The 27,486-nt window shown below is 51.7% G+C and overlaps 1 non-coding gene across 1 annotated transcript; it reads left to right on the forward strand.

Moving 5' to 3' along the window:
- The first annotated feature begins 24,769 nt into the window (after positions 1–24,769).
- On the forward strand, positions 24,770–24,876 carry LOC116627879. Its single transcript, XR_004298550.1, has one exon. It is a non-coding gene; the product is annotated as a U6 spliceosomal RNA (small nuclear RNA).
- The last annotated feature ends 2,610 nt before the right edge of the window (positions 24,877–27,486 follow it).

The following is a 27,486-nucleotide window of genomic DNA, read 5'->3' on the forward strand; positions in this document are numbered from 1 at the left end:
TCCCCCCCAACCATGTGCATCTTCAATGGCTCTCGCGCCCTCTGCTGGTTGGATTGAGTCCTAACCAGGCTCCCTGGGACAGTCCTCGTCAAAAGGAAAAACAAGCCAGAGCTTTGTCTCCCTTTATGTACCAGACGCTTGCTGGATGCTAAGGAGACAGAGGGAGAGGCACGGTGCAGCCGTGGAGAGCGGTAGACAGACGTGCTCACAGCCGATAGCGAGCACGAAGCTGTGGACACAGGGGGGACAGGTGGGGAGAGTGGACAGCTGCCCAGAGCAGGGGACAGGACATAGCACTGAGCCGGGGGCGAGGAGCTTCCAGACACCGATGTGATGAGCTCACGAGTCTGGGGGGTGTTAACATCCCAATCAGTGGGCTGGTGGCACTCGGTTTTTGCACGTTTGGAGACTTTTAGTGCCAGCCACAGCCAGCCTTTGGAGACCTGCCGGGCGGGAGCCCCGTGCCCCGTGCTCTCCTGAGGGCCACGGATGTTTCCCGGCCCCTGATGCTGAGAAGGGGCATCTCTCCACCCAGTTATGGGCTCCTGTGTGTGCCCCCTAACTGGAATCGCCCTGGGGATGTCTGAGGAGCATGTCCTCTGAGCAGCAGCCCCCCCAATATTATCTCATTTAATCCCACTCTAGGACAAGGGCACTTTTACCCTGAACTTACAGGTAAGGAAGCAGGTACAGAAAAGCGACCTCATATGCCAAAGTAGCAGGGCCAGGACACCCTCCATAATACCACCGTGGTCTCCTGGGGCTCCTCCACCTTCGGACTTAATCCCCACATTCTCTCCAGCCCTGATTGCTCCCGAGGTTCAGACTAGGAGCCCTCACTGCCAAAGGTCCCCTCCAGCCAGGTGTCCACAAGCATACCGTGCTCACTGTGTTTAAGTCTGGACCCCAGCTCCCCAGGCTTCTGCTCCTGCTCCCACACGTGGGCGGGTGGGGAATATCTGCTGAGCAGCCATCGGGGCAGACATGCCTCCCTGCCTACTGGCCGGGGGCCCTCGGACGCAGGTCCCATTCCAACCAGAGAGCACGCAGCAGGCAGGGCATCCCTGTTCAGGGGGCAGGGCAGCCAGGGTATTGGGCCCCCTCCACAGGCTGGCCCCTGTGCTGGCCCTGACCGGGGCCCAGCCGGGCTGTCCAGGAGAGCAGGTGGGCATCGAGGACAGAGACGACCACACGTGGTGGCTTTGGGAAGAACGGCCTGCTCTGGGAACCCCAGGAGGCGTTCGGGGAGGAGGCAGCTGAGTAGGTGTTGGGGTGCGGTGGGCAGGCTCAAGAAGCCAGAGGAGCACCATTTGCTGGGGCTGGAAAGTTCTCTGGAATGTAAGCTTGGAGGAGGGTCCAAGCCCTCCCGGGAGGTCTGGATAGTCACCTGCTTTGAGACTGAAAGGCTTGTTCCAGAAACATGGTGGTTCCCAACTGGTTTTGCATTCAGTGGTACACAGAGCAGTGTCCTCAGCCAGGGAGTTACAGTTGTAGACCCCTCTGGTGCCCAGGGACAGCTGCTGGAGACCTCTGCTGTAAGCCGGAGCCAGACGGCCATGCACAGACTACGTAGCTCTCGGGGGTATCACTGCATGCGCTGTGAAGGGTCCGTCAGTGCACGACCCGCACGACTGTCCAGACGTCCTGCCAAGTATTCATTGCCTCCCATTCTCATGGAGCAAAATGGGGTTGGAGAGACTGTTGTCTTTCAGCTGTTCTGTGGGCCCCTTTCCCAGATGATGAGCCGCATGTCGGAACAAGGGGGGAAAACGCATCCTTTCAGCGCACGTCATGTGAGGGATCTACCTTAGTTCAGAAATCCAGTTTTAAAATGCTTTGCTGTTTTATGTTTCTTTACAGATTAGAATAAAATTTATCTCTTGACGTTCTGAGCAGGGACAGACGCGTGGCCCATTGAATTCCGTGAGCGCCCCCTGGTGATGTGCCCTGTGTCACCTGTGGGCAGACCTGTGGTTTGATGGGCTGCCTCTCCGGCCTGTGTTACCTTATCGGTCAAAAGGGATTTGCTAACGTAATTAAGGTTCCTAACCGGTTGTGTTGAATAGATCAAAAGGGAGATTATCCCGGACCTGACCTAACTGGGAGACAGGGGCCTCCCTGAGGTCAGAGCGGTTCTGCAGGCCTGAAAGTTGGCTGCCACGTGCTGAGGGGTCCACGGAAGGGCCACGGGGCCAGGACTCCAGGGCAGCCTCCAGGAGCTGAGAACAAGTAGATTCTGCCGACAGCCTGAGTGAGCTCCGAAGTAGTTCTGTGGTCAGCTGGGCCTGCAGCTGGGCCTTTGTGAGACCGCTGGCGGAGGACCCTGCCTGCACACCTGACCACAGACACGATGAGATGACAAGGGGGTGTTGCTCCGTTTGTGGGAGCGTGTTAGGCAGAGTCCAAGTCAGTAAGGAGCCCTGTGCTGTCAACCCCAACTTCTGCTCGGGGAGACAAAGACTACGAGAGGACAGGACCCTCTGGGGACCTTTCTCTTTACCAGGACCCAGGGGCAAAGCTGGGAATCCGCCCTACTGAGGGACCGCCATGCGCCTGGTCCACACACGCCTGCTGACACCCGAGGAGGCCCCTTTGGCAGCAAGCTGGCCACAGTGGGCAGGACCCCTGCGCCACTTCTTGCCTGGGGCAGAGAACGAAGGACGTCATACTGGTCACCTGGTGTCCTGGTATCCAGATGCCATCTTGCCGTGATTAGGAGTGAGTCCGAGGAAGCCCTGCCCGGAGAGAGGAGGCTGCCCCCAACCCTCTCTGAGGCTGTAGAGCTGGCCCGTGGTGGACACAGACAGGGGGCCGCGGTGTCCAGCTCCTCTGTCCCCCATGCCTGGTTGACTCTCCTGGGCTCTGGGAGGCAAGACAAGGTAGCATGTGGAATTTAAGCCTATTCTCCGACCGGGGGTCTGGTGTGCTGGGCTGGCCTGCTCTGTCCCGCCCCACACACCCCCCCCCGCCATCTCAGCCCCCACCCCACTCCCCTGCAAGTACACACAGGAGGCCTCCCGTCCCTCGCTGCCGTGGCAGACTCAGCCTCTGCGTGAGACCGGCCGCCCCGGCTTTCCTATGCTCCGGCTTCTCTTGTGCCCTGACAGGACCCTTAGATCCTGGCCGGAGGAAGGGACTGGCAGAGCAGTTCCTGGCAGGGGGCCTTGCCTACTGAGGGCCCGTGAGCACAGGAGGCGCCAGGAGGCCGTGGCCGCCGTGGGAGGAGCCCTGAGCCTCTGGCAGAGGTCTGTAGCTGAACACAGCCCCGCGGTGTGGACGGCGGCTCCGGAGCCCCCTGCCAAGGACATGTGTCCAAGAGTCAGGGCCCAAGACTAGCGACACCCGCCAGTGTCCACACAGACAGCACAAGGAACCCAGCCTCAGGCAGCCGCCGGGCCGTCCGTCCGTGGCCTGGAGGGTCTGGGGTGGGCGCAGGTGGCTGGGGGCTTCCGAGGCGCGTCCACACCCTGCGGGAGCCTGCTGGGCTGGGGAGGTGTGCAGCTGGGCGACAGCGCGCCCGGAGCCCCGGCGAGAGACTGGCCAGGTGGCCGTGGTGTCCTTCTGGAAAGCTCACAGTGCTGGGAGCCCGGCGAGTGTCTCAGGGTTTGGAGACGACAGCCGAGTAACCCTGCCACCTGGAGGCTGGGCAGAGGCTGTGTTCCGGGTAAGCCCTGTGGCAACGCTGCCGTGTGGACGGTCCCTCCTGCAGGCCATTGTTGCTGGGGAGGTGTCGGTCCCCGTGGAACCTGGTGAAATCGCGGGGTTGGGGGGGCCTCTGTGCCACCTCTGCCCCGGCCCCCAGACACCGCGCACCGCTCCCCAGTGTTGGGCCCAGGCCCTCCCTGGAGCCCTCCAGCCCTGCGAGGCTCCCCGCTCCCTGACAGGAAGGCCGGGAGGACCTGAACCTGCACGCTGCTCCCCCCGCCGGCTCAGGTCCACTTCATCTCGTCAGCAGTCCTGTGCCACCAGCGTGGGGATCGGTGATGTTCATGCACGCACCTCGCCCCGAGAGTGCCTTCCTCAGAGGGTGGGTGTGGGGGTGAGAAGGCCTTGCCCACAGCAGGTGCTAAGTGAACAGAGCTCTCACCCCACACACAAGGTACCTGCGGGAGCCTCCCCGCTGGGGTGATTCCGTAGTCTCTTTCCACTGGGGGCTCCCGCCTTCCCTGGACCCTCATTCTGTTCATGGACCCCCACTCCGCTGGCCCTGCTTTCTGCTTTTCCTTCTTCCTCCCCCCAGATCCTCCATCCTCTGCCTCTTTCCGGATCCCACTCTCCAGCCTCATGACTGGATGGGCCACTGGTACTGCTCTGCACTTCCCGATGGGGAAACTGAGGCTCAGACCGGGACTCCACCCCGAGCCACCCAGGTGGTGGCTGCCCTGGGAGGACGTGTCAGCGAAGACGCTGCAGCAGAGCTCCCCACCCCTGTAGGCAGGTGAGGCTCCCTCCGCACGTGTCCCCCTGTGGGCTCCTCCACAGCTCCGGCCCCCCTTCAGCAGCCTGGGACTGTGGACGAGCAGAAGGACTTTGCTGAGCCTCAGTTTCCCTAGCTGTCTGGTGGGGACGGTAACAGCCGCATGTTCAGGGATTACTGTGGGTAAAACGAGGTGCCGCTTTCAAGGTGCTGAGCAAAAGGTCAGGTGCAGAGTCAGTGTTCACAAGATGGGAACAAGAGCCACTATTAGGCGCTCAGAAAATCCTCGCCGGGGTGGTCGTGTTGGAAGGAGCATCTGGTCCTGCACACATAAGCCCCGTGGAATTAGGTAGCGTTGTCTTCATCTTTCTGACAAGGACGCTGGCTTGGAGGCATTTCCCAAACTGAGCAGGGCAGCTAGTGAGGGCACAGGCAGGATTTGAATCCTGTGCTAGGAGGCCTGCAGGTGCCCGGGGGTGGGGGGAGCTGAGGGGCCCAGCAGCAGAGATGGAGCCCGTGTGTGCCACGCCCGGGAGTGGGAGGTGGAGGGAGCTCCCCGGAGGCCTGGTGCAGCGGGCGGGGAGGAGGCGCTGCATCTGTGTGTTTGAGAGCAGCTCAGAGGCCTGAATGCAAAGACAATGCGGGCAGTTCTAGGCACAAAGGTGGCGTGGCCTTCCTCGCCCCCGTGGCCCCAGTCCGTGTGGGCCGTCTCCCTGTAGATGGCTGTGTGCTCGCCGCCTGGAGCCCCCGCTGGCTGTTGTTACACACCCACCCCCCTTTCTTGTGCAGGCCCAGCCTTGGGTTTCAGGTCTTGGGGTGAAGCCAGGTGCCTTCCCAGGACAGGTGGGGACAGAGGAGGTGAAGGTGCCCAGACTGGCCCTCCCTGCCTCCCTGGAGCCTCGGCTTCCTCCCCCCGGGACTGTGGGCCACTCCTGCACTGGGAGGGCCTGGGACCCCACGGGACGGGGCAGGGGAGCTTCCCAGAGGCTGTGGGGGGGGGCCTGGGAAGAGCCACCCCCCCCCCCAGCTCCGAGCTCAGCTTGGTGCCGCGTGGAGGCGCTAAGCGCATGGCCCAACCGCCCTCTGCTGGGCTCTCCGGGAACAGCAAGGTAGCTCCCGCCCTGCTGCCCCAGCCAGCCTTTCAGCCCACAGGTCTTGTCCCTCCGTTACGTGTGTCGGGGCCACAGGCCCCTAAGGCCCTGAGAACAAGATTCGCGGCCTCACCTCCACCCCAGCCGAGAACCTCCTGTTTCTAGGGGGACGGGGGAAGTTCTGATCTTTAAAAACGCCCACAAGGCGGGTTCTGGAACAGGGCTGTCACTGACTGGTTTCCCGGGCACCACGCGCGGGGCAGCTCAGAACAGTACGGTCTATTCTCTCACGGTGCTGGAGGACCAGGGTGTCCGCGGGGCTGCGCGCCCTCCGAGGGCCCAGGGGAGGACGCCTCTTTGTCTCCTCCAGCTTCTGGGGGCTGCGGCTGCTCCGGTGTCGGCCTCTGTGGCACGTGGCCTTCTTCCCGTGTGTCCGTGTCTCCAGATCTGCCTCCTCACAAGGCCTCCAGCCATGGGTCAGGGCCCACCCTGATCCAGCCTGACCTCATCTCAACTAATTACATCTATTTCCAAATAGAGTGACATTCACAGGTCCCAGGGAGTTAGGACTTCAGTATGTCTCTTTGTGGGACACGATTTACCCAGCACTGCCCACAGAGCATCTTTGTACAAATTAGATAAAGACACCCCTTCCTGCAGGTAGGCATGGCGGCAGCAGCAGAGCACAGGCTGGGGTTGAGCCCCTCACTTGCCCTCGAGCTAGGTACCCTTGTGCAGTGAACAACCTGCACAACTGTAAGCAGCCGCCCTGTTCGGGAACCTCTCATTCATAAGCTTAACATCCATCGAAGGTAAAATGTCCAGACTGGAATTTCAATTTCAACCTGGGCCAGAAGGTGCTCTGAGGCCCAAGGGAGGGGCCAAGGCAGGGTTTGCAGCGGGCGAGGCCATAGGGGGTACATTGTCTGCAGAGAATTTAAGAACAATCACAAAGCTGAGCAAAAGTTGACCTGCTTTTTATTATCACCGTGCACCCACTACTCTAAACAGTGTAACCCAAATCTTCCGTTGGTTTTAGTTCTAAACAACCACTACAGAGTTTTCAGACTAGCACGCGCTTATTCTCTGTCTTTTCATGAACACTCTGGCCTCCGTGGAAGTTGTTCAGAGGACGGGGACGTTGCAGCCAGCCCAAGCATTCACACCCATCTCGAGGGCCGGGAGGCTTCAGGACCATTGGCTGTCATGGCGCCCGGGGATTGCGCACCCCTGACACCCAGGGTAGTCAGTGTCCCTCCAGAGAGCACAGCGACCACAAAGACAAAGACAGACCTCAAGCTCCTTCAAGTCTGCCATTCTGCGAGACTACTGGGAGGTTTTATTAGTGTTTAAAACTTCCGACAGTGAAACAGAGAGGCAGTGCGAGGTAAGGGGTGACCATTCTGTATCCTGACCTTGGTGGGCGCTACTACCTGTGATAAAATGGCAAAGGACAGGGGGCGCCTGGGTGGCTCAGTCGGTGACGCATCTGCCTTTGACTCAGGTCATGATCCCGGGGTCCTGGGATCGAGTCCCGTCTTGGGCTCCCTGCTCAGCAGGGAGTCTGCTTCTCCCTCTCCCTCCACCGTTCCCCTGCTCATGCTCTCTTTCTCTCAAATAAATAAGTAAAGTCTTTTTTAAAAAAATGACAAAGAACAGCACACACGTATCAACGTCAGCTTCCTGCTTTGGATGTTGGTTAACTACAGTTAACTAACCTAAGTTGTCACTGAGTGCAGAGTGGGCCGGAGGGCACTCAGGGACCCTCTCTCTACTATCTTTGAATCTGTAATGTAGTCAAAATAAAAACTTAAAAAGATAATGGTGGACAAGAATGATCTCAAAAAAAAAACACCCCAAAACGCCACAACGGTGCAAATTGCCAAGTGTCATCGTTTTGTTTGTGAGTGTACATTTATTCTGTATGTAAACTATTTTACTGAATTCGGATATCTTTTTTTTTTAATAAAGATTTTATTTATTTATTTGACAGAGAGAGAGACAGCGAGAGAGGGAGCACAAGCAGGGGGAGTGGGAGAGGGAGAAGCAGGCTTCCCGCCGAGCAGGGAGCCCGATGCGGGGCTCGATCCCAGGACCCTGGGATCATGCCCTGAGCCGGAGGCAGACGCTTAATGACTGAGCCACCCAGGCGCCCCTGAATTCGGATATCTTTGAAATTGAAATTTATTTTTCTTTTAAAATTATGCCACTTATTTGACTTCTATTTAAATGTTATTAACAGACCAGTACATAGGGTGAAGGTTTTCCCCTTTGAAAAAATGCATTCAAGTAAGTTAGAGGTATTAAGCCGTTGGTTTCTTCCTATTTTGTATGATATATGTATTTTTACTGGCAGGTAGTTCAGTGGAAGTCGACTGAATTCCTTTGCTGCCATGATGGTGGTTATAATTCATGTCATTTCATGATTATAACTGAAAACAGTTTTGTTGCGTCGTTGGGTGGGGGGCTGCTAACTAAGGAGCCGCTCAGGCATGCTGGGGACACTGCTGGGCCCCAGCCAACCGGTTAGCTGGAATCATCTCTCCCAGCTCGGGGCCTGACCCCGGCTCTGCCCAGCGCCCCCCACGCTCTGACCCTTCTGCACATCTGTGGCTCCGTAACTGCAAGGTAAACACGGGTGCGCCGACGGCCCTGAACACCCAGGGCGGGCTGGCTCTGCATTTCCCTGGGAGGGAAACGAGTTGCAGGAAGCTTTGCGCCCAGCGCCGAAAGTCGCCCAGCTCAGGTGTACTTATCAACACCCCTGTAGGGGTGACTCTTGGTCATTTGGGACCGGGTGCACGTGGACACGGGGGGTCAGGCAGCTGTGTTCCCCCTGGGGGCCTCCCACGTAAAAGGGCCACAGACACTCGTCCTCGTGCAGCTGGGTCACATGTGGGCGTGCCGTGCTCCCGCATCCTCACCACCGCACACACGTCGCTGCTCTCCGCTGCTCTCTACACCGCCCAAGTACCCCTCCACCCCTGGGCCTCAGTTTCCCTGTCTGTGATTGGTTGGCTCTCCAGGTGTCTGCCAGCGCTGATGTCATTTTTGCCCCAGCTCTCACTGTCCAGGACCCATTCCTCCCTGCGGCTACTCAGTCCGTGAGCGAGCCAATCACAACGGTCCTAGGGCTTAGTCACAGGCTTCTCCTTCCTCCAGGTAAGGAAGCCGAGGCGAGCTAGGTTGGTAACTTGCCTCTTTCCTCTGTAGTGAGTGTGGAGCTGGGGCTTGCACCTCAGCGCTCACGGCGCTCACTGACCACCCGGCCACCCTGCCTCCATTGCGGGCGGAAACAAACTTGAAGTTCCCAGGGCCAACTGTGCACGGGTGAAATTGAAAGCCCGGTGTGGTAGTGAGCCACTAACACGGCAGGTGTGCAAGCAGAGGCAGGTTGTGGGGCGTCAGAGAGAGGACTGGGTGAGACCTGCAGGTGTCAGAGGCACTATCATATTAGGATGGGTGGCATGGACATTTTAATAATATTAACTCTTCCAATCCATGAGCATGGAATGGCTTTCCATAGAGTTGTGTCTTTTTCAATTTTTCTTATCACCATCTTACAGGTTTCAGTGTACGCGTCCTTCCTTGGTTAAATTTATTCCTAAGTATTTTATTCTTTTTTTGATGCAATTTTAAATGGGATTCTTTTCTTTTCTTTTCTTTTTTTGAGAGAGAGCGCACATGCACGCAAGTGGGTTTAGGGGGAAAAGATCAGAGGGAGAGAGAGAATCGTAAGCAGGTTCCATGCCCAGCTCAGAGCCCGATGCGGGGTTCAATCTCATGACCCTGAGATCATGACCTGAACGAAAATCAAGAGTTGGAGGCTTAACCCACTGTGCCACCCAGGAGCCCTGGGATTGTTTTCTTAATTTTTCTTTCCAACAGTTCAGTGTTAGTGTATATAAACAGAACAGATCTTGTATATTGATTTTGTATCCTGCAACATTACTGAATTCATTTATGAGTTCTAGAAATTTGAGGGTGGAGTCTTTAACGTTTTCTGTGTATAATACCATGTTTCTGCAAATTGTGACAGCTTTGCTTCTTCCTTTCCAATTTCAATGCTTTGTATTTATTTTTCTTTCCTCATTACCCTGGCTGCGAGCTTGTGTTTTTATATTTAAATGAATTTTTTGTTGACAACACTTGATTGGGTCTTGCTCTTTTATCTATGTGACTATCTCTGCCTTTTAGTATGAGCATTTAAACCACTGACGTTTAATGTAGTTATCCACATGGTTGGATTTAAAGTCTACAATATAGATTTTTTTTTTCTTTATTGCTTTTTTACTTTTATCACTGCCTCCTTTTAGGGCAAATAATTTTTGTGGTTTCAGTTTGTCTCCATGCTTGTTTTAATAGTTGCTCTAGGGTTTACACTGGTCACAATCTATTCAGATAATATTATATTATCTTGTATATCATATATGAATCTTACAACTGTCAAGTGCATGTCCTTCTCCCCCACACTCTGTGTGTTTCTGTCATACATTTTAATCCTGTATATGTTGTAAACCGCAAAATACATTGTTGGTTTTTGCTTTAAGCAATCCATCTTCCTTTAGGAAGATTAAAAAACGGGGAAATGTATTTCAAATTTACGCACATATTTGCCAGTGTAGATGCTCTATGTTTCTTCTCTTTAGGAACACAGTTTCCTCCTGGTTCCCTTGAAGCAATGCCTTTAACATTTCTTGTAGTTTGGGTTCGCTGGTGAGCAGTTAGCTCAGCTTTTCTTTCATCTTTCTTGAAAGATGTCTTCACTGGGTATAGAATTCTGGGTTGATACATATTTTTTTCTTTCAGCACTTAAAAGTGATGTTGTATTGTGCTCTGGCCTGCGCGGTTTCTGGACCGAAGGCCTCTGTCACCTCTGCTCTTGCAATGTGCCTTTCCTTCTCCGGCTGCTTTGATTATCATGTACCTTTGTGGGGTTTTCTTTATATTCCTTCTCCTTAACATTTGCTGAGCTTCAAGGATATTTGGGCTTGCCATTTTCCTCCAATTTGGAAAATTTCAAGTATAATTTATTCAAATATTTTTGTGGTTTTTTTCTCTCCTTCTGGGACTCCAGTTACAAGTCTGTGAGACCACCCAATATCGTCCCACCGCTCACTAACATTCCAGGGTTTTTTTCAGATTCTTTTTCTCTGAGTGCTTTATTTTGGATACCCCCAATTGTGAGCTGCGAGGTCACTGATCTTTCCTTCTGCAGAATCTCATCTGCTCTCAATCCCATCCAGTTTATTTTTCACTTCAGTGTCACAGTCCTCATCTCTATAACTTCCACGTGGGTCTTTTTCACACGTCCCATTTATTTCCTCACGATGTTCCCATTCTCCTTTACAGCCTTGAACACAGTTACAAGATTTTTCTATAGTTGCTTAGTATCTTCATTCATTAATGCCATTACCTGTCACTTCTCAGTCTGTATCAGCTGACTTTTCTCTTGGTCGTGGGTCCTTTTTCTGGCTTCTCTGCATCTTTGGTTGTTTGTGGATATTATCAGCTCTGCAGTGCTGTTCAGTGCTGGGTAGTGTTATATTACTTTACAGAGTGTTGCACTTTGTTCCGGCTGCAGTTACTTGCAGATGAATCCAATCCTTTTTGAGTTTTGATTTTAAGATTTACTACAGGGATTTCAGAGTGGCTCTTGGTCTAGGGATGATTTAGCCCTGCTACTAGGCACGGCCCTTGTGAACACACTGCCCGATGCCCCAGGCATTATGAACACAGACTATCCCAGCCTTCTCTAAACTCCAGGAATTGTTGTCTACTGCTTTCCGGATCTCCTCCCTCACTCTCAGAGAGTCTCCTCCCCTATATGCACAAGTACTCTGACAAAGACTTGGTGGGACCCCCTGCAGATGTCTGGAACCCCGTCTACAGCACCATACCTTTCTGCATTCTGTCCTGAAATGTCTAACCTTCTTGATGACCCCAGAAGCCAACATCTGTGTCCTGAGCTCAGCAGGACCTCTTGAGTCCTGCTCTGCTGCTCAGACGTCACCCCCAGGCAGTGAGTCGGGGCACCTGTGGGCTCGCCTGCCTTGCCGCTTCTCAGTCCTGTGCTCCCTGCTTTCCGATGCCTGGAAACGGTCGCTCCAGACATTTTCCCAAGTGTCCTATTTCTGTATGGCCAGAGGGCAATTCCCATAGCGTTTAATCCGTGGGCAGAAGTAGAAGTCATCTACTGAGTTCTTAATTTCAGTTATTATGGTTTTCAATTCTAGAATTTCTGTTTGATTATTTTTAATGGTTTCCAGTTCTCTGAGAAGAATTTTCCCTGTTCTTATTGGATGTATTGAAGACATGGAATACGAAACTTAAGTATTTTAAAGTTCATGTCTGATAATCCCAGTATCAGGGCATTCTGTGGGTCTGTCTTAAGCCTTAGTTTTTTCTCTTAATTTTTGGTCAATTATTGTCTTTCTGTATGCCTTCCTAAATTTGGTTGAGTGCCAGACCTTTGTGGTTTAAAAACTATGAAGACAGCTTGAGACTTTGGATTCTTTCTCATACAGGGATTTACTTTTGCTTCTAGCAGGCAGTTAGGAAGGGACAGGCCACCTTATTACACGAGACACTGAGCTGCCCTGAAGCTGCCTTTTGTCCTTGCGATTGATGATCCGCTTCCTGTCTGCCCTTTCTGTTAGGGTCTACCCCTCCGGGGACCCAGCCGAGAGACTGGGGTACTTATTGGACATCCTCCCCTTCTCGGCCACCTCTGAATGACAATTGTCTCCAGGCCCATGGAGCCACCAACAGCCAGCTTCACAGCCTCTGCAGTGCCACCGTTTGTTAACTGGCAGATACTTACCTCGAGGGGAAAATGTCCCAGATGTCGGGCTCCCCTCCCCGGGCTCTCTGCAATGCTGTCGAAAGACACTTATTTGGACTGGGTCCGTCTTTTCTAGTCATTCTTGGTTCAAGGGTTAGTTTGAGACAAGCTGGTTCACTGTTATGGGAAATAAAACTCAGCCCTGATTTCTTCCTGGTAATATTATCTGAGCCTGAGATGGCAGAGGCTGTGCCCAGTAGTGGAACCCACACAACTGAAAACTTCCCTGTAGTCGAGGCTGACTCTGAGTTCCCGGACGCCAAAACTGGAAGCATGAACAGGACCCTCCCCACCCCGTAATGAAGCCAGGCAGCAGGATCCTTGAACGACAACAACTTCATGGAGAAGAGATTTACTGCCCTGACACGTAAATCTCTGCCTTGTTAGAAAGGGCTCGGCCAGCAAGGCATCCTAAGCTTAGGGACACGGTTATCCTATTAATATCCAGGAACAATCATTCAAGTGGCAGTTGCTAGCAAATCCAGGCTCCAGAAGTCGAATTTCTGAGGGTCTATCATAAAAATCTAGTCCAGATGCTTGTATTAAGCTCTGGACCCCTTTCCTCACTTGCCCCGAGGAGAATCCCCCACCCCCCAACGTTCAAGAGCACCTCAGGTTCAAGGGCCCAGGCTAAAATCTCTGTCTCCCCCTCTAAATCCCTGTTTTTCAGAGAAAAACTTCTGAAAGGACACTGATGGAACTATTTTAATAGGGGCCACATCTGGGGAGTTTAACTGTGGGACTGGAGAAGAACAGAAAGTGGGAGGCTGCTTTTGTTTTGTATGTTTGCTCCTCTATGGTCTTGAAAACAAATTTAAACTATGAATTGGTATCACCCTCTGGGCGCGGCCGGCATGAGGAAGGAGAGTGGATCTGATGGGCAAGCAGACTACAAGTGCATCAGCCCAGGGTCAAGTCCGGTGGCCCCCAAATGTCTTATTTAGCGGGTTTGGTAAAGCCGGGTTCCAGTCAGACAGCATGCCTCAGAGAAGGTTACCCGTCCCAGATGGTCTGGTCTCGTCACTCATCTCCGCAGTGGGGACACGTGGGCCAGAGTGAGTTTGTAGGAGCTGAGAGAGGACAGACAGACGATGGTGAGTCTTGTAGCTCACTGTCTGCCTCCGACTCACCTGACGGGGTTCCACCTGATTCCTCAGCCGAGAGCAAGGCCGGTGGTGGACATGACCAGCTGTCCACCAAAACTGGGACATGCTGCCCTGCAGCCTCCCTTGCATCCACGTGTGACCCCGTGACTAGACATGGCCAAGGGAACGTGAGCAGAAGTGACGGTGTCAGTCCCGGGAGGGGTGCTCTCCTCTCTTTCTGTCCCCTCTGTATTGCTTTTCTCGGGCTGCCATTAACAGACCCGGCGGCTTGAACATCAGAGACTATCCTCTCCCGGTCCTGGAGGCAGGAAGTCTGAGGTCCCACGTGGCCAGGCCGGTTTCCCCGAGGCCTCTCTCCTGGCGGGTAGACACGTCTTCCCGTGTCCTCACGTGGTCGTCCCTCCGTGCGTGTCTGCGCTCCGACCTCTCCTCGGTCCTTCTGGGTTAGGGCCCACCTTAGCGACCCTATTAGAACCAGTTACGTCTGTAAAGACCCTTCTGGTGCTCCGCCGATGGGTGGGGAGGGGAACGCATTCTGCACAGCAAGCGCCAGAGGCCGCGTGGGTCTGCGTAGGACCGCTCCCGTGGCTGGGGCAGCGGCTGGAACCAGAGCCACCACCTGCTCCAGTTTGCCGTAGCCCACCGTGCTCCTTCAGGAGCTCCCGCACGCGCCGGACTGCTGAGTGCCATGGGACGCCGCAGGTATCCCCACTCCTGCTTCCTGCGGCCTCGGACGGCGGCATCCTTTCCTTCGGTCCCCAGGGAGGGGGCGCTGCTTCCCGTTTGCCATCCCGCGGGGAGCAGAAGATGCGGGTGCTGCCACGTAGCCTTTCCTGCCACGACGTTGAATCTCTGTCCTCCCCGGTCGCAGCATGTACCTGTTCCCAGAGACCATGCTGACGTCTGACCTGACTCGTGGGTCTAGAGGCAACGGGCAGTGGCCGTGCCGTGTCTTGAACAGAATGAGGACGCCTCCAGGAGGCATTTTCCCCGGCAAAGTTATCAAAGGGGCTTGAAGCAGAAGAAGCTGTCTCCTTGGGCAGCAGATGACGAGGCACGTCCACTGCTGGTGGAGGCTCAGAACGATCTGGGGACTCAATAGCGCCAGTTTCATCCGGGTCCAACCAGATTTCTGCGTTCCGAGTTTCTCCACTGTCAAGTTTCAAGATCCCATTCCTTCCTGATCAATACCCTAACTTTTACATGAGAAACTTGACAAGATTGAATTCAACTGTTGAAATTCAGCAACCCACATAGCTAAATGTTGTGCTTGATTAGTTTTGTGCCTACAAGAAATGATGCCCTTCAGGGTCTGTCATGGAACCGCTCTGCTTCTCAGAAATGGCTTGAGCCAAGAATTAACTCCCCACCCCACCCCCCGCCCGGCTCCTCGTTTTCTCTCGGAAAGAGCTCAAGTGTGCCCGCTCCCTGTAACGGTCCAGCACGGCAGCCACTGGGATCACAATCCAGCACTGCAGTCCATGGCGTGTCACGGTCACCAGCCTCTCGCTTCCCCTGGGCGAGGAGCTCAGCCCGGCACAGGAGCCTGACGGCACCACCGAACCAACCCCAAATTCCATCTGTACCGTCCCAGAACCAATCCTCCATCATCAGGTTGGATCCAAGCAAGGGACAGAAACCACATAGCGATTTAAACGGGAAGTTTAGTCTAAAGAATACTTAAGCTGTGATTAGGAAATAATGCAAAGATGAAAAGAGATCTCCAAAGGGAACCTGATGGCTGGATAAACAAACCACGGTTCATCCCAGGAAGAACACACGCACCACGTTGTTCTTGTACGTAGCGCGCGGGGAAGAGCGGACTTGGAGGGAGTCCTGCTTCCTTCCCCAAGCCTGGGGCTCAGACGTCATCGGGGGAGGTGTGGCTGAAACCCCCTGGAAGGCACGGGATTTTGCTGGTTGCCTGGCCAGAGGTGGCCACAGTCTCTGGGCAGCAGGGAACAACGCCCTGAGTTTGCCTTCTCATTGGCAGGACTGCCCACGGTCTCCTGCACAGGGGCTTCAAGTCGGGCGAGTTGCAGCCACGGTGCTACCAAGCCAGTCCTGGGGCCATGAGATGTCGAGGGGCATGTGTTCTGGGGCTCTGGGCGTGTGCCTGGGGCAGACGGAGCTCCACTGGTGGTTCCCAGAGGATGTGGCAGAAGAGAGAAGAGGCGGGACACAGCCTGCTTCTACGCGAGGGATAGCGCTGGCCCCTAGTGCCCTCTGCTGACCCAGCTTGACCTCACACCCTGGCCGGGGGAATGGGCTGGAGCCCAGGCTGTCCGTGAAGGTGCTCCTGGGGTGACTCTGGGGCTCAGAGCCAACGAAGAGACCTGACACAGGCCGCAGCATAGAAACCATGCCAGTGCTTATCAGCAGGGGAGCGGATGAACAACCGTGGCTCGTCGGTGGGACAGAGAACACCACTCAGCAGCAAGAAGTCGCGAATTGCTGGCAGGCGCACAAGGCACGCCCTCGGGGAGGCATTCTGCTGAGCAAGAGCCCCAGACACTAAAGGGCGCACAGTCCGTTCTTTACGGGAAAGATGCTAACGGGCAAAGTATCAGCCGATGGGGCTCCAAGGAGACTTCGCTGCCAAGGGGCACACGGAGCTTTCTGGGAGGCTGAGAGTATTCTCTGTTCTTATAGTCATGCTGGTTAAGGGGCTGTACACATTTTTCCAAACTCAAAGGTCTGCACTAAAACAAATGCATTTTATTCGTGTAAGTTATGCCACAAGAAGGCTATTTTTAAAAAGTGGAAAACTATGGCCTCTCAGGAAAAGCAGGACTACTAGGAATTCAACCATCCAATATTGCGGCGAGGACCCCATGGCGAGGGGCCGGCTGACAGCAGAGAATGCGCACGGGGCAGCAGGAACTGACAGATACTGACTCTGGCTTCAGGACCAGTCGTTCAAATGAACACCATCAAAGCGCATTTCTCGTTGGCTTTCCTTCCGCCGGGGCGGGGGCTGTAAACCGAGTTTTCCCACCTCCTCCTCCTCCTGTTTACTCAGTAATTTTGGCAGTGATGAATTTCCATGACTTTTTGGGGTCACAAAATTTCCAGGTAGGACTTTAACTGAGCCAAAACAGGAATGAGCCTCCAGACGTGGTGATGGGGAGTAATGGGGCTTTGTGCGTCCCCTCCTGGGCATGAGAAGAGAGAATCCCCCACAAAGCGTGACCGCATCCTGTTGGAAAAGCATGAGGCTTCTGTTCTCTGCTGATCACGATTTTAGACACGGGTGGTGGGAGGTCGCAGTGCTGGGTCCCTGCTGCTGTCACCGCTGCCCCCACCTGCCTCTTCGCCCTTTGCGCTGCTGGAGCTGAGCGTCTCAAGTCTGCATGTCCTGGAGTCTGCTAACAGCGGGAGGCAGGGGCAGGAGATGGGAGGCCCGAGGGAAGATGCTGCCCCTGCGCCAACAGCTGGAGGCGGCTCTGCGGGTGGGAGGGACATCGCTGTGCTCCCGGGACCCAGGCGAGGGCGGGGCGCCTCCGCATCCCAGCACCTGCCCCTGGGGCTGGGCGGGTGGCGGTTCCAGAGCCGGAACCATGGCGGGCCCTGGGGTCCTGGTTATCACTCCTTCCTTTTTGCTCTTCTAGACCTTCTACCTCATTTATAACCAATTCTCTGTATAAATTTTTCTGTGTAAACTCCTGGTGGGGTTTCTGTTTTCTGGACTAAGACTGTGGCTAATGCAGGATCAAAAACACTGGTCTGACATAGCACAGCAACCTTGCCCAGGGCTGGGCGGAGACGGTCATAACCTGACACCGTTTAAACGGGTGGTGTTTAACGTATTTGTTCAGCGTTTCCTTAGCAGAAAGGCTGAGCACTCTATAAGTGAAGGAAGGGCCCAGAAGGCAGAAAGGCTCTGGATGGGGGTGGGGTCCCTACAGCTTCTCCCCTCCTCCAGGTCTGCAGCCCCCCCTCGATAAAACAAAGCCCTGCAAGGAAGGACGTTCTGGCGCAGGCCCCTCAGGACCCTCATCCCAGGCCCTATTCAAGTCTCCCTTTCCTCTCCCGCGATTTCCCCTGAGGGCAGATCTGGAAACCATTGCTGTCTCTACCTTGCAGCCACCTTCCCTGACGTTGGGCTGGTCCGCCCTGGCTAAAAGGACGTGTGGTTTCTTCCCAAGTGCTCTGGTGAGCTCCTGGAAGGGGTGGCTGGGGTCTGCATGCCCCTCCCACCACGGCTGACCCCCCCCCCCCCACCAGGACTACCCATCGTAACTGTCAGGACATGACAGAAGGTGCACAGAAGTTGGAAAAGTGCGGAAACAAAGGATTTAAATAAGAACCAGTATCTCGTGACCTCTTACTGTGTCCAGAGTATAATAGAAAAGCACCGGTTCAACCAAGATCCAGGCAAATCTCAACGTCATTGAGAGAAGATGGTGAACAGGTGCCAATCCTGACAGGGCACAGACGTTGGAATCATCTGGCAAGGATTTTAAAGGAGCCGTCACAGAAATGCTCCAATGAGCAAATACGAACACGCTGGTGACAAATGAAAAAATAGAAAGTCTAAGTAAAGAAATGGAAGGTGTAAAGAAGGATCAGAGGAAACGTTTAGACGTGAAACATACAAATGAACGACTCAGTGGATGGATGTGTGACACAAGGACAGGAGAGGACGAAGGAGAGTCAGTGAGGTCGAAGGCGGAAGGACAAATTACCCGACCCCAACGATGAGAAAATGGGCTGAAAAAACAAATGAACAGAGGCCCCAGATCCTGTGGAATGATGACAAAACTCACACATTGAGACACTGGCGTCTCACCAGGAGAAAGAAGGTGAGCTGAAAGATTTTCAAGAAAATCACTGCAAAAATTTCCCAAAGTTAGCAAAAGACATCAAGCTGCAGATGCAAGAAGTCGAGGATAAACAGGATAATCCCAATGCAACCCACACCAGAACACATCACAGTCAGACTGAAAACAAAAGCAGAAATCTCAGGGGGCGGGAGAAACGAGCCCTCATCTGCAGAGCGAACCAGCCACCAGAAACCACGGGGGCCGGACGATGTGGTGTGTCTCGCTGTGGGCGGGGACAGAAGACAACTGTGGGCCCGGAATCCAGCCCCCAGTGGGGACACCCGTCGGGAACAAAGAGGAGAGCAAGACGGGCTCCAAAACAAGGAAGATGGAAGTCGGTCACCAGCAGACTACTCTAAAAGATCTTCTCGAGACTGAAATGACAAAGAGGGAACTTTGAAAGAGCAGGAAGGAGGCAGAGACACAAAACGCTAAAGGTTTGGGTAGATCCAGTGGACTTGGCTTCTCTCCCTGAGCCCTCTCAAACATGCTTGACAGTTGAGACAAATTGGTGTTAGGTGGGGTCAAGCGGGGAGCAGGAGCGCGGGCGAGGCGTGCCCTGCCCTCGAGGGGCTTCCACGTGCTGGCTGGCCAAATGCCCCCAGCAATGCCTGATATTCTAGGAAGCAGGGCAGGTCTTCATTAACTAAATACAAGACATGTAGGAACACAACACAACGTCAACAGAAGGACATCCACGGGCAAAGAAGACCTTAAATCCTCCGGTTTTCTCCCATAAATGTGGCAGCAAAGTACAGAGAGGAGGAAATCCGTCCAGCACTTCCGTTCATGTCCAGGAGGCCAGAGTCAAGGTGGTCGGGAAACCTTGAGGGAGGGGTGGGTTCTTCCTGGACTCCACCTGCCTCCACCCCCCAGAGGCCTCCACATTGCCCATCCAATTAGAACTCTAGCATCTAGCAAGGTTTTCTCCCCATCTCCCCATTTTCTGTCCTGAACAGACACTTTGACCCAAGCTCCCACCTTGGAACATCAGGAAAAAACTCTGTTTGCAGCCTTTTTCATCTGATTATTAACATTAATTAGGTTGTAAATTATTCAACAAAGTCACTGGTTAATTGGCTTTCATTTCTTCCAGAAATGTCAGGAGAAGTGACATTTTTCAGAGCATAAGATGCATTCCCCAACCTGAAATGCTGGGCTCCATGAGAAGGTTTCCTACTAGGCCAGATGAGAGTGAATCAGGCAGACTGGGGCGGGAGCCAGGGGTCAAGAAGGAAGATTTCTCTTGCAGCCCTCACTTCCTTGATGGGGTCTTGTTTCAGGGGGGGGGGGGGCAGGGAATGAGCCTGCCCTGGAAGACCTGGGTGATAGCCCCGTTCTGTCCCTAACTAGCTGTGGGACCTTGGACAAGTCAACTCCCTGAGCCTTGCCAAACAGTGGGTACAAATCCACCTGATCTAGCTTTTGCGAAGAAGTAAAAACACACTGTCAGCTCCAATGCACTACAATGATCCCTTCCTTTTCAGCGGCTGGAGCACGGGAGAAGTGCAGAGGTTGAGTCATGGAGCTGAATCACAAAGGAGGAAAGGAGAGGGGATGTTTTTGGAGAGGAGAGCAGCACAGCAAAGGTGAGGAAGGGCAGAGCATACCTGGAGGACTGCCTGAAGTTCGCACAGCCAGGTTTGAGGGCCCAGGGAAATGGGCAGGCGGGGAGAGGATGCTAGAATGGGCAGGGCAAGGTCACGAAGCCCTTTGCATGGCACCCGGCAGGGAGTGTGGCCTTGGAGGTTGTGGGGGGCCATCAAGGCATCTGAAGAGGGCAAGACCGCATCAGAAAGTGGCTGAAAAAACCTGCCCCTAGGAGGAGATCTTAGTGTTGTAATGAGCTGAAGTAACTGGAGGGCAACTCAGGGGGCTTCTGTGCAGGCCCCCAGCTTCAATCTGGCTCAAATTGGTTCGTGCAAGGGGGCGTCTGGGGATACGTCTTGGCCATACATCTCCCTGGGAGCTGCTTGTTCTGCAGAACCGACCCATTCTTTCCCTGCTTTGGTCCCTGTCCCTCTCCCCCCACAAGACACCCCTGGTCTGTTACTGGGATCACTGCCTTCCAGCTGGTTTGGAAGATGCTCTACATCCCGTGCTCCCCAAACTCCCCGCCCTCATTCCTCAGGATTTTTTAATAAAAGAAAACCAAACAGGGAACGCCAATATTAAAAGCACATTTTAAAGGTTCTTCAGACAGTTTAAATCTTCATCTTGCATGGTCCAGTTTGAAAACTCTGATTCCCAACGATCTGTCCTAAGAATTCTGCTGCCCCCGTATGCTCTTCCAGGCCAGGGATCCTCGGTCATGTGTCCCGTGCCCCACAGCGCTTGCAGTCCAGGATTTCCATCCACATCCAACCCCCCATCTCTTTAGTCTGGCGAAGCCCGTTGCTTCTGGTTCTTGTCCTTATTAGAATCTGATGGATTTCTTGCTGTAAGATCACGATAATAGTTTATACCTTTAAACCATGATTGGACTCTTTCAAACATGGATAAAAAATTTTAAATGCAGTTGTTAAGATATTTCCAAATCTCAACCGACAACGCACGCTCTTTATTGGTTTCCTGTGCCTCTGAACGAGAGACTAAGTAGTTGGAGTGGCCCAGCAGGTCCGGCCTCGTGCTCCCGCCTCCCCTCGGCCGCTCCTCACCTGCATTTCTGGGGGGCACCAAGCCTTATTTCCAATAACTGCTTCTGTATAATTACTGCAAATAAGCTGACATACAGTTTAAGATCAAGGGCAGAAGTGGGGTCACGTCCTTTCCCTTGGGTCTTGGTTCTTCCATAAGTAAGGCTGGACTCGACACTGGAGTTGGGCACCAAGAACGGGGTCTGGGATTCCCAGGGGGCCTTGGAGACGTGAGCGGATCAGCGAGCTAACAGCACACAGCGCGGCCCATGGAGGGACTCGCCTGCGCTCCAGGCTCACGTTTACTTGGTTACTTCATGGAGAAGGGACTGCTCTGTTTTACCATTTCCACGTTCAGAAGGGGAAATTGTCTGCAGAAGTGAGATGGGGTTCTTAAAACAGAGCTGGGGTTCTACAGGGCCGAATAAAACCAAAGCCACGTTTCTCTGCTTTTAAATAGAATTCTATCAACTTAATAATGTGGCCGGGATCATCCAGGTAAGAGGGGCGAAAAAGGAGAAAGAGTGTATTCTCGCTTTTACAGATACCTTTCAACGCACGACCCATCCGGGGATGTGGACAACGGTGCACATCCTTCTGATGAAGCTGGAAGCCAGTGGAAAGGCTTCTGCTGAAGCAGCTCAGGAAATACTGGGCTCGAAGAAAACCCACACGCGGAGTGTGTTCACCTTGGTCATCAGCCGCCACCAGCTCCTGCCTTCACTCAGAGCACCCCTTTTCTTTAAAAATTCAGTCTTGATTGTTCTCTGTAATAAGGATTAGCTTACATGCATGTGGTGACTCCTTTGACCTGGAGCCTCTCCCAGCCTCCCCTCCATCACTCATATTAGTAATAAAAACAGTGAGCTGCCACTCCCCATCCACCGCTCTTTCTAGTACATTCTGTTTCCCACTATATTGGCCTGGTGGCTGCCTTTTGAACAGATTTAATAGGCAGGGATCAGGCTCTGGCTAAATGTGCCAGCGTCCACAGCCACTAGGAATTCCAAGCCAGCCTGCCGAGTTCAAGCCATCTCTGGAAACAGCCACGCGGCTGAGGAAGGAAGCAGCACACGGACCATCCGCTGTCCTCCGTCTCCAGGGGCCGAGCTGAAGGAACGCGGGAGGGTAAGGAGCTCTCACTGGCTCATGTGGTCTTGCACCATCTGTGGGTGGGAGCCTTGCCCATTCTGGAAGATGAACACCCACGTGAAAAGCCTAGGTGTGCACAAGCCTAGATGATGACCGGAGTTTCCCTGCCATGGTGATTTATGAACTTTTCAGAGGCTATAAGGGAACACGGGAAACCCTGTGGGCTTTGTAATCAGACCGTTCTGGGTCTTAGACCTTGATTCCTCCACTTAATTGGATAACTTTGGTTCCTCTGGGAGCTTCTTCTGCCTACGTGAGAGGGAGCGATCCTAGTATTCCTATCTTGTGGGGCTATCGTGGAGGCTGAACGGACTAAGTGTGCAGAGCACTTAACTATAGGAACAGGCACTCCACAAACGGGCTCCTTTGATTGTTGGAATGCAACTAAGCTCCCTCTTGAATACCTACACATTTATTTCCTCAACCCATCAATCACTTATTCCATAAACATTCACTAAGTGCCTAAGAACACACCAGTTGCGGAGCGGCGAGCCAGGGCTGAGGCAAGCAGGAGGTTGGGGGGGAGACCCCACACGGAGCGGGGCTGCGCGCTAAGTGCCGAGTGTCGCTGCCAGATAAGCCCCATCATCTGACTTTCGTGTTCGCTTTTGCTCCTTCGTTTTACACATTCATATGCATCTAAGAGACAGCAAGGCTCACAAGAGCTCTTGTCGCTTTCTGGTCTGCAGAATTTCTTTTGGAATCAGGGTTCTCAGGAGAGTGCACCCGGGAGACCCGCTTTACTCTCCAGCCTCCCCCCTGCAGGAGAAATAACCACATTCTCAGAAGAGCCTCGGTAGTTCAGAAAGCCGTGGTGTTGTGGCAGAATCACCCTGGCCTCTTACTTAAGGGCTTGTTGTAGTTTGGTCCTTGTCCCCGGTCCTCCTGATCTGTCATGTTGATTTATTCATGTTGTCTGTCCTGTCACTAAGCTTGTCCTCTTGCATCATGTTATTACAGCAGAAGTGACACACATAAAATTTCAGGGAAAAGTGCATATTGCTGGAAATTAAATTACTCAGAGACCACATGTTGAAGACACTCCACAGCACTAATTTGTTCTCTGTTTCCCACAAATCTGCAGCCACAAGTGACTCATCTCTAAAATAGCTCTGGAGTTGCTCATCTAGAATAACTCAAGAGAAAAGAAATACAAACCCTTGTCATGGTCATCACTGAAGCAACTGATCTTGCAGCACAATAATCCCAGAGCAATTAAAACTTAAAACGTGAGACGAAACTATAAGAATTTTAGAACCACCAGGTGTGAGGATTTTTACACTTCTGAGGAGGAAAACGTATTTCTAAGCATGACGTCGATGGCAAAAAGCATTAAGAAAATGACTAATAGAACTGACTTCCGAAAAAGACTTAAAACTTCTTTTTAAGATTTTATTTATTTGGGATAGAGAGAGGGTGAAGAGAGAGAGAGAGAGAACACGAGCAGGGAGAGCAGCAGGCAGAGGGAGAAGCAGGCTCCCCAGTGAGCCGGGAGCCCGACGCGGGGCTCGACCCCAGGACCCTGGGATCGTGACCCGAGCTGAAGGCAGACGCTCCACCGACTGAGCCACCCAGGCGTCCCAAGCTTAAAACTTTTATATGACCAACGATTCCCCAAAATAGTGACATAAATTAGGAAAAACCCACTAAGGGCACTTAATAAACAAAGTGCTTTCACAATCGCAAAGCGAACAAGTCATTTAAGGACAGTTTGCAAAACAGCGTCCAATAAGCATAAACATGTTTGACCTCACCAATCAAAGAAATACAAATGAAAACGATGAAGTATAATTTTTTACCATTAAATCGGCAAAGCTTAAATTTATGGATAAGGCCAGTGTTGGCAAGTATGTGCAGAGACCAGCACTCTCACCCATTCTCAGTAGAAGTATAATGGGATTAACTTTCCGGATGGTTATTTTCTAAATATAAAGAAATTTTATTTATTTTTTATTATTTTTTAAGATTTTATTTCTTTAAAGATTTTATTTATTTATTTGAGAGAGAGAGACACAGCGAGAGAGGGAACACAAGCGGGGAGAGTGGGAGAGGGAGAAGCAGGCTTCCCGCTGAGCAGGGAGCCCGATGCGGGGCTCGATCCCAACACCCTGAGATCATAACCTGAGCCGAAGGCAGATGCTTAACGACTGAGCCACCCAGGAGCCCCTTAAGATTTTATTTTTAAGTAATCTCTACACCCAATATGGGGCTCGAATTCACAACATTGAGATCAAGAGTCGAGTGCTGCCCTGACTGAGCCAGCCAGGTGCCCCAAGTGTAAAAACATTTTTAAAGTACATACTATTTGACTCCGCAATTCCACTTCTAGGGGTTACAGGAAGGAAAGAACAGAAGTCACAAGGCTGCATTGTAGCTTCGTTTATAATTAAGAAAAATTTGAGGGGCGCCTGGGTGGCTCAGTCGTTAAGAGTCTGCCTTCCGCTCAGGTCATGATCCCGGGGTCCTGGGATCGAGCCCCGCATCAGGCTCCCTGCTCCGCGGGAAGCCTGCTTCTCCCTCTCCCACTCCCCTTGCTTATGTTCCCTCTCTTGCTGTGTCTCTCTCTGTCAAATAAATAAATAAAATCTAAAAAAAAAAATTAAAAAAAAAATTGAAACAACCTGATATCTATAAGGATAAACTATGTTACATTCATACAGCGGAATATTATGCTACCATTGAAAGGGTAATGATTCTGTGCTCGATTCAGCAGCACACACACCCAAGTTGGAAAGAAACAGAGAAGATTGGCATAGCTCTTGCACAAAGGTGACTTGCAGATTTGTGAAACGTGCCACGTTTTTTAGTTACGCTTGTGGTAAACATGGCATAACGTACAGGGTTGTCGAATCACTGTGTTGTACTCCTGAAACTGATGCAACATTGTGAGCCAACTATACTTCAATTAAAAAAAAAAGCCAAAAAAAAAAAAAAATGTAGGCCTTGGGTAGTAAAACGATTAAAAAATAATGATGGTGCTTCTCTGTCCTTTGCTGGCTTTGAAGAAGCTGCCGTGTTGTGACACAGTCTATGGAGAGGACCACGTGGCTAAGGACTGCGGGTGACCTCGGAGCTGTGAACAGCCCACCGCTGACCATCCATGAGAAAATAGGGACCCCGGTCTATACCTGCGAGGAGGTGAGTCCTGCCAGAAACCTGACGGAGCTGGGAGGCATGTCTCTCCCCATCAAGTCCTTGATGAGACTTTGACCCTGTCCAATTCCTAAGTTATAACCTGGCCACAAAAACTGTGAGATCATAAATACATGTTGTCTTCAGCTGCAGTTTGTGGTGATTTGTTATGCAAAGCTGTCTATGTTAAGTACCAACTCAGTTGTGAACCATCCTGTGGTATGATCTTATGTAAAATTGCACTTGAGTTTGAATAAATTCATAGAAAAAAATGTCTCAGACAATATAAACCACTATGTATATTCCCCATGCTCTTCTGCCTTTCTTGAAATTTATTTATTTACTTAACAAAGATTTTATTTATGAGAGAGAATAAAACACTCTTGATCATGCACAGTGCAAGCAGGTGGGGGGGAAGGAGCAGAGGGGGAGGGGCAAAGGGAGAAGCAGACGCCCTGCTGAGCACAGAGCCCAACATGGCGCTCCATCCCAGGACCCCAAAATCACGACCCACCTAAACCAAGAGTCAGACGCTTAACCGACTGAGCCACTCAGGGGCCCCGAAATTTATTTTTTCAATGAACATGTATTTTATAACTGAAGATAGATGGATTCCTGTTTTTAAAGAAAAAAAAATTATTCAAAATCTTGGAGCAGAGTTTACCTGTTACGGTGTCATTTTTGTGTCATGATGATGTAACTTTTTTTTTTTTTTTGCCTTGGAACATAGTGACATTCACTTATTTAAAGATTATGTGACATATCTGTGTTCATTAAGGTAGTCTGTGGATATGGTTAAACAAGAATGCCCACCTTATATTAAGAAATATATGAAAAAAATTGCAGTCAGAGTTTTGCACTGCTAAAAATAGCTCATATTGAGAAAATTGCATTATGGCTATTTCAAACACAATTGCAATGATTATAAGGAAACAAAATCACAACTTGGGTAACTGCTATGCCAGAACATTCATTCTACCAAAAAAAGGACATTGGAGCTGGGCTAACAGGCCAAGTGCTTCAATAGAAGCCCGCTGTGTGTTCAAGAGTGATTGTCCATTCATCTCCATTGCACTGGGTGGATGCAGAGAGACGGAGAAACAGTGAGTAAAGTATATATTTGAGAAGAACATAACTGGAAATGATGCCATGGAATAAACTTTTAATATTAACCAAAGAATGCATATGGTGGAAGTTTGGAAATATGGCTTAAAGATTCATACTTACATCAAAATTTTCTTGTTAATGCTCTAATTCATCAACCAGGCTACTGAATTAGTCCAGTCAATCATTAATTTTCCAAGTCTGGAAAGCAAAACAACAAAACAAAACAAAAGTGGGGATTAAAATAAATGGAAATGCTAAAAAAATGATCATTTTAATGTAATCTAATTTGCAACTTTTTTATGCCCTAAGAAAAAACATTATTTTGAAGGTGCCACCAGAAACCCAGTATCACATATCAAAACTAAATTAAAGAGTTTCCTTGCAAGTGGCTCTAATTAGTGGCCCTCCTGGAACTTAAGAACAGAGATGTGTTTTCATTCCATACCACCCACAATGTCGTCTTATCTCAACTTTACTGCTCTTTATCCTGAGCACCCGATAGGACTCCCTTGTTTCAAAGTTAATACCAATTCATCTAGGCAGGGTTTCCTACAACGGAATAATTAAGAAGCTTCACTGATGGATCAAATAAGTCATTTTCAGTCAAACCAAGAAGTTGCTAGAGAGATGAGAAATGACATTGTCATCTGCATTAGTTTGAAAAGGATTCTGTGTGCTCTGGCTTCTCACAATACTTTTACTCTAGAGTAGCAGCGAAAGGAGAGAGAGAGTACATGTTCGCGTGTCAGTTCTAACCGACTTTCAGCTCAGAAAATGCATCTACGCGAATATCCACAACTTTAGTCACTGGGTCAAAGAATGACTCAGACTCATGGGAATACATTTAGTTGATAACTGATTGATAGTTTTTTCTTCCTTTATCAGTATTTTGACTAGAAAGCTAGTATTTTTTATGAGAAATGTAAAAATGCTTAAAATCAGGGTTCATATGCAGTAACCTATTCTCTCACTTTTTAAAAAGTATGTGCCTTTGATTTCAAGGCATCAAAACCGAAGTGCACGGACTCCAGGCTCGTTTCTGCGCAGGCACCGGTGTCTCCCTGGGGAGGACGAAGGACAGAGTGAGATCCCGTCATCCCTCCTCCTCCAGGCCGTTGAGCGGTGTCTCGGTGTGGTGGCCAAAGTGAACTGGCCCGCACGGTTTCCATTCCATT

The sequence above is a fragment of the Phoca vitulina genome, unplaced genomic scaffold, assembly GCF_004348235.1.
Source record: "Phoca vitulina isolate PV1807 unplaced genomic scaffold, GSC_HSeal_1.0 scaffold104, whole genome shotgun sequence".
In the NCBI taxonomy this organism is placed as follows: domain Eukaryota; kingdom Metazoa; phylum Chordata; class Mammalia; order Carnivora; family Phocidae; genus Phoca; species Phoca vitulina.